The sequence below is a fragment of the Sturnus vulgaris genome, chromosome 12 (genome assembly GCF_052056855.1).
Source record: "Sturnus vulgaris isolate bStuVul1 chromosome 12, bStuVul1.hap1, whole genome shotgun sequence".
Classification (NCBI taxonomy): domain Eukaryota; kingdom Metazoa; phylum Chordata; class Aves; order Passeriformes; family Sturnidae; genus Sturnus; species Sturnus vulgaris.
The window spans coordinates 2963421-2979158 of record NC_142254.1 but is presented as its reverse complement, the minus strand read 5'-3'; the positions used below and the strand labels follow the sequence as shown (position 1 = coordinate 2979158).

The following is a 15738-nucleotide window of genomic DNA, read 5'->3' as shown; positions in this document are numbered from 1 at the left end:
CATTAAACTAATGTTTAAAAATTAATTTAACAATTTAATTTAAACTAGTAAGTACATTCCTAGCACCTGCAAGGATACCAAGGTGATGTAGTGAGCACTGTATTAGCCACTGTGCCTGGTGACTCTGCCACCTGCCATGACCTTCCCTGGCACACCTGGCTGAGCTCACACAGCTTCCCTGCCAGGACACCTGGAGCCTGCTGGGAGGACCCTGCACAGCCACCCCCCTCAGGAACACAGCAGCCATCTCCCATCTGAACACTGCTCTCAGGTAAGACATTCCCACTACTCACTACTTCCTCCAGCCCCAGTGGAACCATCACACAGCACTTATGGCTCAGCCAGGCTGATTTTGGACAAAACTCAACGGCCACACTCTTCCACAATCAATATTATGGAAATAACTTCCACAATGGGTCTGGAGAAGGTAAGCAAAATTAGTATTAGGGAAAAATTTCTCCTTGCATCTGCTTGAAGCAGCACAGTAACAGAGCCCAGGCAACAATGAAGTGGTTGGGAAGGACCCTGCTGCTAGACCTTGACATTGAAGGCTTGAACTTGCTCTGCAGTTCTTTATTATGTTCTCTATTTAATGATAATGCCTCTTCTCCCACAGTTTTTTTCCCATTAGGCAGGCTCTGACAAAAACCTGAACTTGTGTGTCCTGTGCCCCTGAATTACTGATGGCAGCAGAAAGTGCCAATGGCTACAGCACAAACCAAACCAAACAGCAAATGCTTCTTGCAGGATTTCCATCCACTCCTGCTCCCCACAGTGCCAGATGGGAAAAAGAAGGGAACTGTGTCCCTACTCTACCAATACTCCTTCCTTCTAGAGCTCTGCAAGGATTTTGCTCTGCTTGTAGAATTATTCTGTTAGGCAATTACAATATCTATATTCTACATAAGCCCACAATACATATCTGTAGAAACCTCTCAGGAAACACCAGAATGCATAAACACAGGAATGCCTCATTTATTTTCTGCATTTGTATTATAACATGAAGTTTGTAGTTTCCTGCAAATTTTCAACACGAAAAGCATATTCTGCTTTCTTGCTTCCCATCCAACAGCACCGGTTTATTTTCAATTTCTTTTCCCTTCTTTTAGATTAACTCCAGACAGCTTAAACCCCACAGTATTAGACAAGCATCCTTACTACACACTGAGGTATTTATAGATTTGGTTTTATCCACAGCAATACAAAATATGGATTCCCTGCATGTACCTAACAATGCTTGTTACGTGCACACTGCACCATGAATGTTCTGCCCACTGAGAGAGTTGAATTTCAGTGAGACATTTTCTCAGAATTTCAAGTCTAGAAATAAATAAAATAATTACCTTCCTTCAAAGCATCCAGTAACACTCTGCAGCTAGAGCAGGCCATACCACTTTGTGCATTTATTTTATTAGGAACAATGTGTTCTAAAGACAGAATTGGGACTAACCACAATCACAGTATTATTGAATACATCAAGGGGTTTTATCCTCTGCTACCCCTTGTGCATTTACATGAATCAAGGAGAATTTAAGCAGTGCTTCAGCTGCCTCAGGGACACTAACTCACACCAAACTGAGTAACAACAGGAAATCTTTTGCATTTTCAGTGCAGCAGATTCCTCTCCCTATCTTTCAGCTAACATTCCAATCCTCACTGTCTAACACATACAATCAGGAGAGTCTTATATTAAATTAAAGCCTAAAGCAGAAAAAAAGGAGTAAAACTAAAAGTAAGAACAAAAATAATCACAGGGGAGAGTGACTGGATTCAGCAGCATAAAAAATTAAGATGATTCTGGGTCTGGCAATGAAACTGATGGGATTTTTACAGAATATCAATATAACAATATTCAAAATTAAGATGAAACTGTATCTTAGGGCTCTCAAATGCTATTAGTGAGGCATCCTCCTGCTTTCTGAGTTGCTGCATACCTACCAGCAAATCACCTTAAACAGCAGAGTCACTTGCAAAATGGAAACTTAGCTCCTCCTACAGCTAATGTTTTATTTTCTGTCTGAAACAGAAAATTATTCCATGGACTACTTTTCATATTTTTCAGGTGATTATGCTGGTATTTCTTTGCCTCTGAAGTTATAAACATACCCTCTGTTTAGGAGTCATTACTTTGTCCACACTTTGGTCAAAACAATGGATTTTTGTTGGTCAGAACCGAGACTTATTTACTACTAATAAGAACTATTTCAATGTTATATTAAGCAATCTCTACTAGTCAGCACCTAGAAGGTAACTTACTCAAGAAAAAGTATCAATGAAAAAATCTTGTGGCACTGAGGTTTTCACCACATACCAATGTTGTAAATGCCTGACTTATCCTGAATTCATAAAATGGTTTGAGTTGGAAGAACCTAAAAGCCATCTCATCCCACCCCATGGTAGGGACCCCTTCCATTATCCCAGTTATCCCTGGTTATTCCAAGGCGCATCCAACCTGGCCTTGGACATTTCCAGGGATGGGGCAGCCACAGCTTCTCTGGGCACCCTGTGCCAGGGCCTGCCCACCCTCACAGGGGAGAATTTCCTCCCAATATTTTATTTAAATCTACTCTCCCTCAGCAAAGGCAATTCTCCCTTGCCATATCACTACATGCTCTTGTGAAAAGTGACAGATTTAAGCTTGCTATTCAAAAAGGAAAATGTTTTTTACCTAGCATTTATAATTCTAAAAGATTACATTGAATAGTCTCAATTACTCTTTGAGTTCATGACTATGAGCAGTTGCTTTGTTATGTTTCTTACTACAGTCTTCTCATATTTAACAAAACCCAACATTTTGAACAAACAAAAGAAAACAAAAAAAGGAGAGGCACTGCAAGTAAGCTACAAGTAGCTGCCACACAACCTTCAGCTCACCACCAGTCCAGGACGAGGCAGCATCTTCCATAAAGAGGAACATGAAGCAGCAGTTTTAGGAAAAAAGTCATTTCACCAGTGAAAACAAAAATCACTTCTTCCCTTCACATCAACTACAAAGCATCACTTTTGAAGTATCAGTCCTTTAAATGCTGGTTCTTACCAAAGAGGTACACAACATGTGACCTGCTGTGCTGAACACCCCACAGTGAACACAAAGGCATCTTACACACACTGATACATGTCAGTCAATTTGTCAAGTGCTTCCATCCTCCCAGGGTTATTCTACAGCTCCAATCACCATTCCTTGCTTTTTTTCAGAATCTATTATGTGGGTCCTGTGAGATTACCAGGTTTGGACTGTTCTAGACAGAAACCCACCATCCTTTGGCCAAAACACTACCTGCCTGTGACAGCATAAGGTCAAGGAAAGTCAATAAACTGCAGCACTTAGGTCAATGGTGTGATGTAAAAGAAGAGATTTTTAAAAATCCCCAACACAAATCTTTAGTGACAGCTAAATAAGGGATTTTAAGTCCACTAAAGCAACAGTGCTTTGAGGCACGATGAGTTTTTCACATGCTACCGAGCACAATAATCAATACTCACACACAGCTACTTGCATTTTTGCCTCAAGTCTGCTGCTCCAAATTATACCAGTTTAACTTTGCTCACATTAAAATTCATTTCAGAGGAAAATATTTAGCACAGACACAGTATGCAAGATGCCCTGCATTCATACTATAATTTATTCTTCAACACACTGAACATCTGAATCAAAACACAGCACACCTTCCAAGGAACACTCGTGATTATGAAGATTGGATCACTTACAAAGCTTTAAGTTAAAAGGAAAAGGAGCATGATTATGTAGTGTAGAAAATTTCATAAACTATACTTACCCTTGTTTTTCTTGGTCTTTCATTTCATGTGCAGCAAAATACAATCAACACAGCAGAAAGAACTCATGCTCCAGATCAGAATATATCGAATAGCATATGCAAAGAAGACATAATATATTACGTCCCTGAAACCACAAGTATTTTTGGAAAGAAGTTGCCTCATCTGTCCTACAACAATTTCAGACCAAAATACAGACACAACCTTTTAGCAGAAAGCAACTGACTGAAATCCAGAATCTTCTCCTGTCTCAGAATGTGAATTAAAATACCAGTAACAACACATTACATCAAACAGAGAAAAAGCAGCCACATGCTGCAATGTGAAGGTGAAAAAATGCCCATAAAAATGTGAATGTCTGAGGAAAAAGAACAAACGACAACATGAAGCCAAATGTTGTCAGTCATATAAAACCAGTTGTCTTCACCTCTCACACTGCTCAAAGTTAAGGGCCATGGTGGCCTTTCAAGTGAAACACAGCAAAAGATGCTGAAACACAAGAGAAGGCAGTGTAGACAGACCTTTGCATCAATAATCCCCCAAGTGCAAGGGAATAATGAATAACAGAGTAAGGACAGAGGAACCTGAAGAACAGCAACATGCCAACCTACAGACACGTCCTCAGAAACTGACCTGAGAAGCTTAAAAATCACTGCAAATTATCACAATCCCCCCATCAAAGCACTGCACAAGCAACAAACTGTACAGCTGTTTAAGAACAAATTAAATTTATATATTGTACCTTTAAAGCCAGAGGAGCTCCTCAGCCTTGCCCTCTGCTACCCTGAGCCAGAGCAATTCCCACACCATGTTCACCTAACACATCTGACCAAAGAACACCTTCAAAAATGTGTCCAAATACACAGCAACCACCTGGCACCTCCTGGCACCTGACTGCCAGCTCCTGCCATCTGATGATCACTGAAATATGGAAAAGGAGGGCACACACAGAAGAGCTCTCGTCTCCTAACCCATGTTCAGCAAAAGCACAAGTACAGAGCAGACCATGGTCATTTGTCTGACTGCATCAGACAATCCCAATCAAACCTCCTACAACCCAACCATTCCAGAAACCAAGACTGGGAAAAACAAAAACCAAACAAGCTCTTTTCCTGCTGCATCTTCAAAGGAAGAAAATGCACTTTACCCAAAAAACATTTCCCTAAATCTTGTGTGTCAACTACAGATTTAATCTATCATACCAATTCATCACCACAAAAATGTTACATTCCTATACAAAAACAAAATATGTATCATTAGTGGTTTTCAACAGATTTCATATCCAGAAACATCTGCAGAGCAATGCATTCACTTAACCAGGCAAGGAACTCTTCTAACCACTAAACCAAGCAACAGATTTACTTCAAAATAGCACAGGTCAGATGTACCACTTTTCCATATGGAAAAAGCTCTAAGTGCACTTGACCAGAGCCTGCCAAACCAGACCATATACTGTCCCACAAACCAGCAGCTGGTCTGAAAACTGAAGTAGTCATTTATGTGAAATACAACATTTAAATTAGGGTTGATAACCTGGATCTGAAGAATATCTTTGCTAAGAAGAAGGTGCAAACAAGTCTTGTGTTAAATTCATGGCCAAATTTTATATAAAATTGGCTAATTATCAAAGTTAATTTGTAATACCTGCCTAAAAACTTTATAAGGTTTGCTCCTCTTTGGGACTGGAATGAGGTCAAAGTGCTGAATTCAACATCACAATCTGCTGCCCTGGAAATTATTGCAATGTTTACACAAAGAAGTTTATTATGAGATCTAATAGGATTGCTCAAAAAAAAGTTTTCATTATCCTTCTGAAAGCAATACAAGACAGACAGAAAGACTCTTTTGAATAAGGACTTTTCCAACATTTTAATACAGAACCAAGCATATTCCCAAAAGTAGAATGTTGCTAAAATATGCTCTGTTTTTCAGGGTTTTGTTCTAATAACTGGCATTTCCTTCCAGGACTCCATACAATTTTCATCAGCATGAAACAAAAATAAGCCACGGAATCAGAAGCTCACGTACACTTGCTTTATTTTAGGAAATTTAATTTTTAGTTGACCTACCCTGCTCTTCTGTATATAACCTTCAGCAACTTCTCTTCAGAAACAGCCAAAACAAGTACAACACTATCAAAGCCTTAACCTTGCTTCTATCAGAAGATGTGCATCTATTTACACTGGTGGAAGGACAATTTATTTGTACTGCAATATGTGTTACCAAACCATGCCCAGTTTGCTCTCTGCATGTAAAGGAAGTCCAAGTACCCACTCACACCTCTGCTCTCCTGCCAACAACAGCAGTCTTGGTTTCATCTGCACCACTCACAACTGAACTCAGTGAAACAAAATTCTGATCTTTACCAAGTTTCTTCATTCTCTTTTGTTTATGTACTAAATTAAAGGGTTTAGTTTTTCCTAAAGAATACATGCATATTTAGCAGAAGACCTATTTTTCATCATCATATTAAAGTTTTTGCTTGCATCACTTGCTTGCAAATGCTCATCTCATACAGCAAAAACGGCTGATATTATTATTTAAATTAGTTATTTAAATTACCTTATTATTTAAATATTTGCAAGCTGTGTTGCTCAACTGAAAAACCACAAATACCTAACTATGTCTTTGGTAAGAGGCTAAATAAAGTTTATTCTGCAGCTCAGACTTCATCACATGAACTGATGAAGCAGGATTCTGTAACCAGGTATTTGCACAGTTTTAGTTAACATTATTCCACACCACCAGGCCTTAACTTCTGCTTGGACCAAGAACTGCAGACCACTCAATAGAAACAGCATTGCTACTCTCCCCTTCCACCAAGTATCTTCTCTCCTCAGGAATTTTCCATCTTTTACAAAACACGGGGACCTCTAACAAATGATGAGCAGTTGCATTCATTTTTACCTGCATTTGACAAACATGGTTTATTCTGAGCATTTGCAGATGACAAACTCATACCAAAGTTCTCCTGAGGAAGAACATACAGAACTGGAAGAAGAACATACAGAACAGCACTTTCAGGTACCCTCTTCCTCCTTGTATTCTTCCTCCTTCCAAAAAACACAATACCATCAGATGCAAATAGCATCCTGAGCAACATTTTGAAATACTCACCAGAAAGAGGTTCTGTTCCTCAAATCTTTGGGGGTCTGGCACAAAATTACATTTCCCCACTGTGATCCTTCCCCTGTGATTCCCCAGTCCTGAACTGCACCTGTGAGGATGCAGACACGAGAGGAATCTTTCAAGAAGAGGAGAGTTTCTGTATGTGTCCTTCCTAGGCACTACAGCTCTTCTCTGCTTTTCAGCATTTTTGTTACACGATCATATAAAAAGAATATCTGGCTTCTTCGGGATGAGACTGCCAGCTTCAAATATTTTTAAGGAACTTTTGAAAATATTACCTTGTACTTAGACTCTTAGGAAGCAATACTTAAAAGATCTTCAGACTTTCCTGGAATGTGAGCTGCAGACATTCAGGTGCTTTATCTTTCCCCAGGGAAGTTCTTGTGCTTGGACTCAAAGTGTTCCCAGGTACACAGCCAACTTCTGTAATATGTACAGAAGAGCAGGAAGTTCAACTTTCATTAAAAAATACCTAGGAACATTGCCCTGAATATCCTGGTATGAGACAAATCATGTGAACAAGCTTCAAAGGATCTAATTTTACCCCAGTGAATCCAGAGGAATTCCCAACACCATCCAGAAACTCACAAACATACCAGTTATGACAGTCAGGTAATCTACTTGGGAAACTAAAAACACTCAGTTACTGACAGGATTAGAGATTAATTTCTTTGGCAGACAACCCTCACACGAATGAATCACAGTAGAGATGCCTGTGGAGAAATGGAAAAAAGATCCACCACAGCCCCTTCTTCCTGCTCTTCTCCTACCCTCTCCTCTACAACTCATTCTATACACTGCTTTAGAGTTCCCAAAATGTGTTAAAATAAATAATTAAAGAAACAAACTTCAATATTATTATTTCTATCAAGGGAAACAAACTTTCTCTTACATTAAGAAGCTGTCTAGGTTGAGGACATTTATTCTGTTCCCAGATTGCAGAGTACACGACACAGAGCCCGAGGAATTTTCTATAATTGGACAGTACCATTTAAATGTCAACTTTGAGTGCACAACTAAACAAGAGTCACACCTAAAATACTGTTATTAAACAGCCAGTTGACATGTTCCCTTACAGCATTGTAACCAGCACATAGGTAGTGTCAGGAAAGAATAAAAATAGAATAACTCAACATGAGGAGTGACCGACAGGGTGGTGGAAGAATTTTCCTGTTGAAATTTTCCTCAGAATCTGTCTTTTGCAATGCTGTTGTACAGAAATGCTTATCAGAAAATGTTAATGCCTGACAAGACCCCACTGTAATATGGCTTTATAAACCAAAACAGAGTCCCATTGACCTCAAACCCATCCCCCCCTTAAAAAAGCAGAAAACTGTTAGGAACTGTTAGGCACTCACTCACCTGCCCAGCAACAAAAGACCACGAAGAAGGAACAATGGAAATCTAGCTAGCCTAAACCAGAAAATACTCATCAGGTATTTCAGGGAGAAAATGTTCCTAAAAACATAAGCAGGAATTGGTCACAGTTTAGGGAGGTACTGTAAAGGTGTTTCCTAAGGCATTATTTTACCTGATGTGACCCTAACAATAAAACATGGGCACTTACTCTACAGCCAATTTTTTTTTAAAGTTTTTGGTTTGCTTTTTAGCTAATACAGCAAAAATTCTATCTACCAGTGCTATCGTGTTCTCCTACGGGGGCTTTCCTTAGAAGGAAGAATATTTATTTCCTTAGTGAAAACGGTTCTTCAAAGCCAAGTCCTAGAATATCACACTTCCAAATTGAGTTGGATAAGCTGCCGTATGTTATCACCAGACTGAAGCCAATTTGCCATCGATGGAATGCAGAATCACAGCTGGGAAAATGCCTGACGTGCTGCACAGCCTCTCAAAGATGCCTGAAAGCCTCACAGAGCCTGGGCTACTCCCACCCCAGACCCACCCATACACTCAGACATCCCCCAGCTGTACCTGGAGTCCTCTGCATTCCTCTTTTCTGTCATTCTTCAAAGCTTGAGCAGCATTTCTAAACCTTCTATTCTGCTTTTTCTCACACACACTTACTCCTTTTTCTTTTACTCCAAAGCACTCCAGCCTGAATTCCTGGAAGTTGCTTTGCCTCATGCAAAGCTTGTGACCTTAACAGAACCACACGGATGAATCCCCCAAAATTTATCTGAAGTAACCAACACAGTAATTCATTAATTACAGCAGGGTAAGGCAAGATTGATATTCCAAGACCACAGCTCTCAAAACAATTTGTCTTGTCACATGAGAGCTCTTCAAAGTGAAACACACCTCATTATCACCAAAATTATCATTTTGAAGTTTCATTAAAAAAAAAAAATTCCCTTGTTTTAATGACCGTTTTGACAAAATTCAAGGACTGGACTAAACCAGTTTATCCACAGAACACTACAAGACTGGAATGCTATCAGACCAAATTGGCAATTAACCTGCAAACCAGAATTTGTGAATGGAATGTGTTCTATTCCCTCACACACACCTTAAGGGTTTCTTTGACAGCTGGAAGGACAAATGTCTCAACAGCTCCTGATGTAAAATTGTCTCAAGGTACTTAAACAGCAGAAGAGAAGAAACACAAAGACAGATGTACAACAAACACAACTTCAAGCTTCTTCTCAGTGAGTTTGGGACCCATCTTTAACATATTCTACTTAATTTTCACAGTATTTTTTCATCCTACAAACCAGAATTTCAGATTCTACAGGTATCAAGACACAGGACCTCCTATGGCTTAGATCCACAGTCCCCATTAAGTTTGCAGCATGTACAAAATCCAAACAAAGGAATGCACCGTGGCCCAGGAGCATAGGATTGCCTGCAGCATGTCACCATCACCTGCTGCCCAAAGGCCTGGGAGGGGTATCCAGACCTCACCAAGCTCCAGGAGGAGCAGAGAGATTGCAACAGAGATTTTTGTCAAGCGTGGTTGCCCTCGGAGGCAGCCCCAGCACAATGCCCTGTGATGAGGTTACCCATGCTGCTGGAAATGTCATCTTTCATGCATGATATAAACCCCTTCTGTAGCTACTAACAATACCCTGGCACTGTTTGCAACATGTAGGGTGTTGCACTGACTAACAGCATTAATAATGTTCTATCTACCTACAATCACCAGAAAACACTCATTCTCAGCCCCAGCTGGCTCTGCAGCACAGCAGCAAGATCCCGAGAGCTGCCACACTCCAGCAAGTTCTGGATCTCCCTGTGCAGTTATCTGCCTGCATCCATCAGACACGTCTCTAAAACTCTAGAAACACCTTGAGATTACTGCGAATAAAGGAGCTCTTTTCATACAGCACAATTAGTCACAGCAGCAGTGATAGCTATTTTGAGCAGCACCCATTAATCACTATCATTAGCAGGATTTCTGGTGTACCAGCATTCATTGTACCAAGAACAAGTCTTTTCCTATTACAGTACTACTACATAAACAAAAGCAGCAGCAGCACAATTTCTCTTGACATAACCCTGTTTTGAGTAAGGCAAGTGGCAGCACTTGAAATGACTGTCAGTGCCAGGTTTAAAGAAAAGCTTACGTAGGACAGAAAAATACAATTGTTTTGCTGCAAAGAAAATCCGGCCGTCATTTGTATGCTGGGGGAGAAGGGGTGTTGAAAAACCACAAACAATGGGAAGAAGTGGGGAATAAAGATCTCAAGCTGGAGACAGCACACCTTCAAAAAAATAAGATGCCAGTGACCAAATCCAAGCTGACGCCCAAGAAGCAGAAGAAACCTAGACTTCACTTCGAAACGTCAGTAGCATATATTTGCCTTATTACATTTTATGAGGGATTATTTACCCGTTAGCCAAATTTCAGAGTCTCAGAACGGACTTTCAACCTGAAAAATATTCCCCATCCGCATTATTTCTGGTTTCCTAAGCACCCTGAGTAACTCCTGATGCAGAATGAGAAAGGCCAGTGGAAGCATTCCTGCCTTACACTGACCAAGGAAGCACCACAAGATGCACGGAAAGCAGTGTGTGAGCTGCTCCCAGCCGGGCTCCTCCAAGCACCAGGAACGCGAACATTTGACCCGAGCACACCTTCATCACAACCACAGATTAAAGACTAAGAAAGTTCTGCTGGGAAGGAAAGAACAGAAAATATAGGAAGCAAGAAAAGCCTTCTGCAAGTCTTGAACTTGGAAAATTCGCCATTCTTTACAGAAGGGTCCAGCTTTATCTTCTCTAGAAACATTGCCTGGTAGAAGACTCGAGCCAAGTGCAAAATCATGTTGGTACCCAGGATACACACACTGCACCTGTGCACATACCAGAATGGGCCAACGCTGCTGATCCCATGAGCTGCATACCAAAACCTTCATGTGGCCAGGAGCCACACAACTCCTACCACATACCTCAGCGAGGTGAGGGAAGGGGAGCTTGAGCCGCCTGTGCCCACAGAAAACAAAAACAGCTCCTCAAGAGCACCACTACCTCTTTGCCGACAGCACTGGGCTGAGGAAACAGAAACATCCAGCAACAATAGCTTTAAAATGCACAAGGTGTAGACTGGAGGCTGTCCAGCAGGCAGCCCGGCGGTCACAGACGCAGTGCCATTTCGGGAGCCAAGCCTCAGCCCTGTGCCAGCCGTGCGTGCCCCCGAAGCCACGGCTGAGCCACTCTGACACCGAGTTTATTGCAGCTACGCACCACTGAGGTATGGCCGCTCTCCACAGCGCCCAGACATCTGTGCCTCTATAAAAACAGTCATGATAATAATAACGGCCAGTTTATACCCGTAACTGGGTTTATAATCTCACATAAAACAAACAAATAAGACCTTCTGACTGCTTTCAAGTTCCTAAGCCGACAAATACATACCTCTACCACTTCCTCTCCACTCCAACGAATAAAACCCCTCGAGCAGGGAGAAGCAAGGGAACATGAGCAAAGTTTTAAGCTACAGCCCAATATGCGTTATTCTCTTCTGCTGGCAGCTACCATATGCACACAACACAAGGCTCGGCAACAACAAGCGGCACTCGCAGCTCGCATCAGGTGAACAATCTGTACGCAGCCCCTGCAGCGGCCGGGGACGCCGCTGCCCGCAGGCCCCGGCCCGGGGGGCGCGGAGGGGCCCGGGGAGCCCCGAGCCCGGCCGGGCTTTGGGCGGCGCCGCTGCCCGGGGAGCTCCGGCCGGCGCCGCCCGGGAGAGGCCGCGCGGCGGGGCCGCCCCAGCGCCGGGGGCCGGCGGGGCCGGGCCGGGCGGGCGCCCCGGGTCACCGTGGAGCAGGAAGGTGCGCAGGAATTCCCGCAGGCGCAGTCCCGGCCCCGCCGCGCTGCCCGGGCTGCCCGCACACGGGTCACGGGGGGGCGGCCGCAGCCCCGACACCGCCCCGGGCTGCCCCCGCCGCCCCGGCCCGGCCCCTCCGCGGCACCGCGGCCACGGTCCCGGGCACCGCCGCCTCGCCTCACCCCCGGCCAGGGCTTCCCCCCGGCCCCAGCCCCCGCCGGCGCCTCCCGAGCGGCCCAGGGGCTGCCCCGGGCGCTGCCGCCCTCCGATCCGCGTCTCCCGGTGCCGCGGGCGCTGCCAGCCCGGTGCCGGCACGGCCGGGCCCGCGGGCCGCGCTGCGGGGCTCGGCCGGGCCGGGCCGGGCCGCGGGGCTCGGCGAGGTCGGCGCGGCGCTCACTCACCTGCCCGCGACAGCCCCGGGCCCCGCGCCGAGCGCTCCGGAAACGGCGGCGGCTCCGCCGGGGCCGGGGAGGGGCCGGCGAGGGGCGGGCGGAGCCGCGAGTGACAGCGGGAAGGGGCGGCGGGAGCGGGCGGAGCGGAGCGGGGAGGACAGGACGGGAACGGGAGCGGGAACGGGAGCGGGAGCGGGACGGGAGGGGTCGGCAGCGGCGGCACCGCGGGGCCCGGGCGGGGCACAGAGAGCCCGGCACCGGCCCCGGGTACGGGAGGAAGAGCCTGAGGGGCGGCCTGGCGGCACAAAAAGGAAGAAAGGGATGAATTAATCAGTGAATATTTTATGTGAGCTCAAAATTGTGAAGGTTCTCGGTCTTTTGTTTTGGGGTCAGATGCAGTGTCCCGATTCAGGAGAGCTGCTCGAGGTGGAGGTCGCCGGCGGCACCTGCAAAGTTCTGTATTCCTTTTCTGAACAAACTGCAGGATTCAACACTGGTGTTCAATGCATTTATTTGGGAATTAAGTAAAACGCACAAGCATCATCTCAAACTGATCCCTTTGAGATAATCGTCACGGTGCTACCAGCTTCAGGAATTGTTCAGAAATAGGCCTGGTCTAGGGGGTGAGTTTAAACTGGTTTCATATTATTTCTCAGGTTTAATGCTGGTTTTATACAGAAAAGTCTGCTGTACAAAATGATGTATTTTCGAATCCTATTTCTACAGAAAGAGTCTCTGTTAATCCTATCTTCCTTAGTAAAAAGTGATAGCTTTTATTTACATCACTTATTTAGCATCTTACGTTCTAAATGGAACAAGCATTTAGTAATGTACAGAAATGTCTTGTAAAGTTAGAAAAGAAAGTAATGTGTAGTAGTGAGAGGATACTTAAAAATTGTTGAAATACATGTAAGCAAAAATTTTGCTCACAGGGCTCAGCATCCAATCATCTGGCTCTAATTCTTCCCCAAAAAACCCCAAACGCACACACTTGGATATGATACTCATTAAGTGAAAATAACAGTAATTTCAGTGCTGCTAATCAGAAAACTCTGTGGGGAGAAGTGAAATTGTCAATTTATTGGACACCTTCTAGCCACAAGCTAGAAATAGTTCTCAAGTAGCGTCTGTGGGAGCTGCCTAGGAGCAATCTGTGGCTTTGTTTCCTTCTCCAGAACAGATGGTTGCTGGCAGACCAGGCTCCTCATCAGTGTCTTCCCTCTGAACTCTTCTGATTCTTGCATGTCTCTTCCTAGTAAATTGAGTCCTCAAATTAAGAGATACCTGGGAAATACTTGGAAAGACACAAGGTAACAGAAGGCTGTCTTATTGTTGGCTCCTTAAAGAGAGGAAGAGCTGTTGAGTATTCTTTGTACTGGAGGACTGCAATAAAGGGCTGGAGGTGGTAATTTTTTACTTTTTTTTTTCTGCTTTTGACTAAATGGCTGCTGAAACATTGATTTTTTTAAAAAGGATAAAAAGTTATGAGGTTTCAGCAAGGCTTTGTTTGGAAGAAGGTATAGTTATGAAGTGAAAAACCTGAGTGTAAAGGAAATCAAAAGAAGCTGAAGAGAAAGAGAAAATAAAATACTAGGATGGTTTTTCCTTCTTTCCAGGACACATATTGAGGCAAGACCTAAAAGTAATCTAAAAAAAACCCCACAAAATGCCTCTTGTTTTTTTGGTTTTGCATTTTTTTGGTTTAGTTTTTTTTGGTTTAGCGTTATTTTGCTTTCAGGTTTTTGTTCGGGAATGAAGAGGGCGATATTAACATACACAAACAGACGTGTTTTGGGGGATGCTTATCCTTCCTGGCCATGGGGAGCAGGGTGGCCCATCTGGAGCAGCTCTCGAGGAGCTGGGGTGTTGGTGCTGTGCTGTGTCAGCCCGAGCAGTGCTGCAGCAGGAGGCAAACCCCAGGAGCTACCAAGGCAAACTCTGCACTCTCACTTGGGCTTGCATTGGGACCCGCCTGTCCCCTCCAGGCCTGGCCCACAGCAAGCCTGGCTCTACTGAGCTCTTGTTGCCCGTGCTGCTCTCCAGGGCCCCTCTCGTCCCCAAGGCACGTCCCCTGTGGCTCCTGGCCAGCTGAAGGGTGTCATGTGCTGCTGACAGGACACAGCCCCTCCTGTCCCGGGCAACAGCTGGGAGTGCTGCTGCAAGAGCTGACACCGCCGCAACTCTTTTACCCTGTTTTACCAAAATGCAGTTTCACCAAGAGCTCCCAAAACTACACGAGCCATGCTGACTAAAATGCACTGCATGTGGTCACAGGCAGAAATCTGTTCTACAGACCGAGTCTTACAGTGCAATACACCAACGTGCTCTTTCACACTATCTGGAGGTGTCCAAATATTCTCCTACTTTGTTATCCTACTGATTTAATTGTATTCAGCAGAGCGTGCAGAAATTGGTTCTGTCAACACTAACAGTGCAGTTACACACAATTGTATTATTTTTTTATTTTGACTCCCTGGATTTATTTACATATTGTTATAGGGGTTGTTTTTACAATGTTGTATAACAACTTCTAGCACATAACTATCTCTAATGAGCAGACATTTCATTTGGAGTTTACTGCAGATTAAATTTATAGATTGAGAGCATGAAGGCACAAAGGACTTGTAAGAATCGTAGCCTTGAAGTTAGTATGTCTTACCAGATGGCAGGAATTTTAGACAGATTGTGAAATAAATAGGAAGTTCACACTTCCTGATATAAACAGGGCATGAAAACATGCAATTCAACAGAGTGTATAATAACCAATGCAGAATAAAGAGGAAACTCTCAAGGGCTAGAAAATATGTAGTGTAGGTATCTATTGTGACACTGTACATTAAAATTATTTTTCTCAGGTCTTACAATGCAATATTTATTTTTTTAATTTTGTGAATTGTATTTTGAAAGATGGTAGTATGATTAACTATTCAGTCAAGTCCTATGTAGATCAGCATAGAATAGATCTATTCAGTTATATTTATGTTTTCCCTATTGATTTTACATGTATGTAAGAAGTGCTTTCCAAGACCTCCCGTGAATAGGAAGGGAAGGAAGTCAGTCAACAGCTTAAACAAAAAACTGTAGCAATGTTGTTTAAAAAAAGAGGGAAGCAGCTTTGAAACATATTATGAGTGCAACTCAATGTCATGGGCTATGGGAGGAAGAAATTAGCTTGGGAAAAAAGCAGCGCTGGCACAATAGCCATGTGCAGATGTT

The 15738-nt window shown here is 43.5% G+C and overlaps 1 protein-coding gene across 3 annotated transcripts in view; it reads right to left on the bottom strand.

The window, feature by feature from the left end:
- Positions 1 to 12590, bottom strand: part of GARRE1 (granule associated Rac and RHOG effector 1) — a 60139-nt gene extending 47549 nt beyond the window's left edge. The window contains exon 1 of one of the 3 annotated variants that reach the window (XM_088171813.1): positions 12532 to 12590. The gene's annotated coding sequence lies outside the window, so the exon portion shown is untranslated. Of the gene's footprint in view, positions 1 to 7181; positions 7307 to 11718; positions 11739 to 12531 lie in introns of those variants that run through there. The other 2 variants (XM_014881807.2, XM_088171814.1) reach the window with 2 other exon arrangements.
- Positions 12591 to 15738: the final 3148 nt, after the last annotated feature.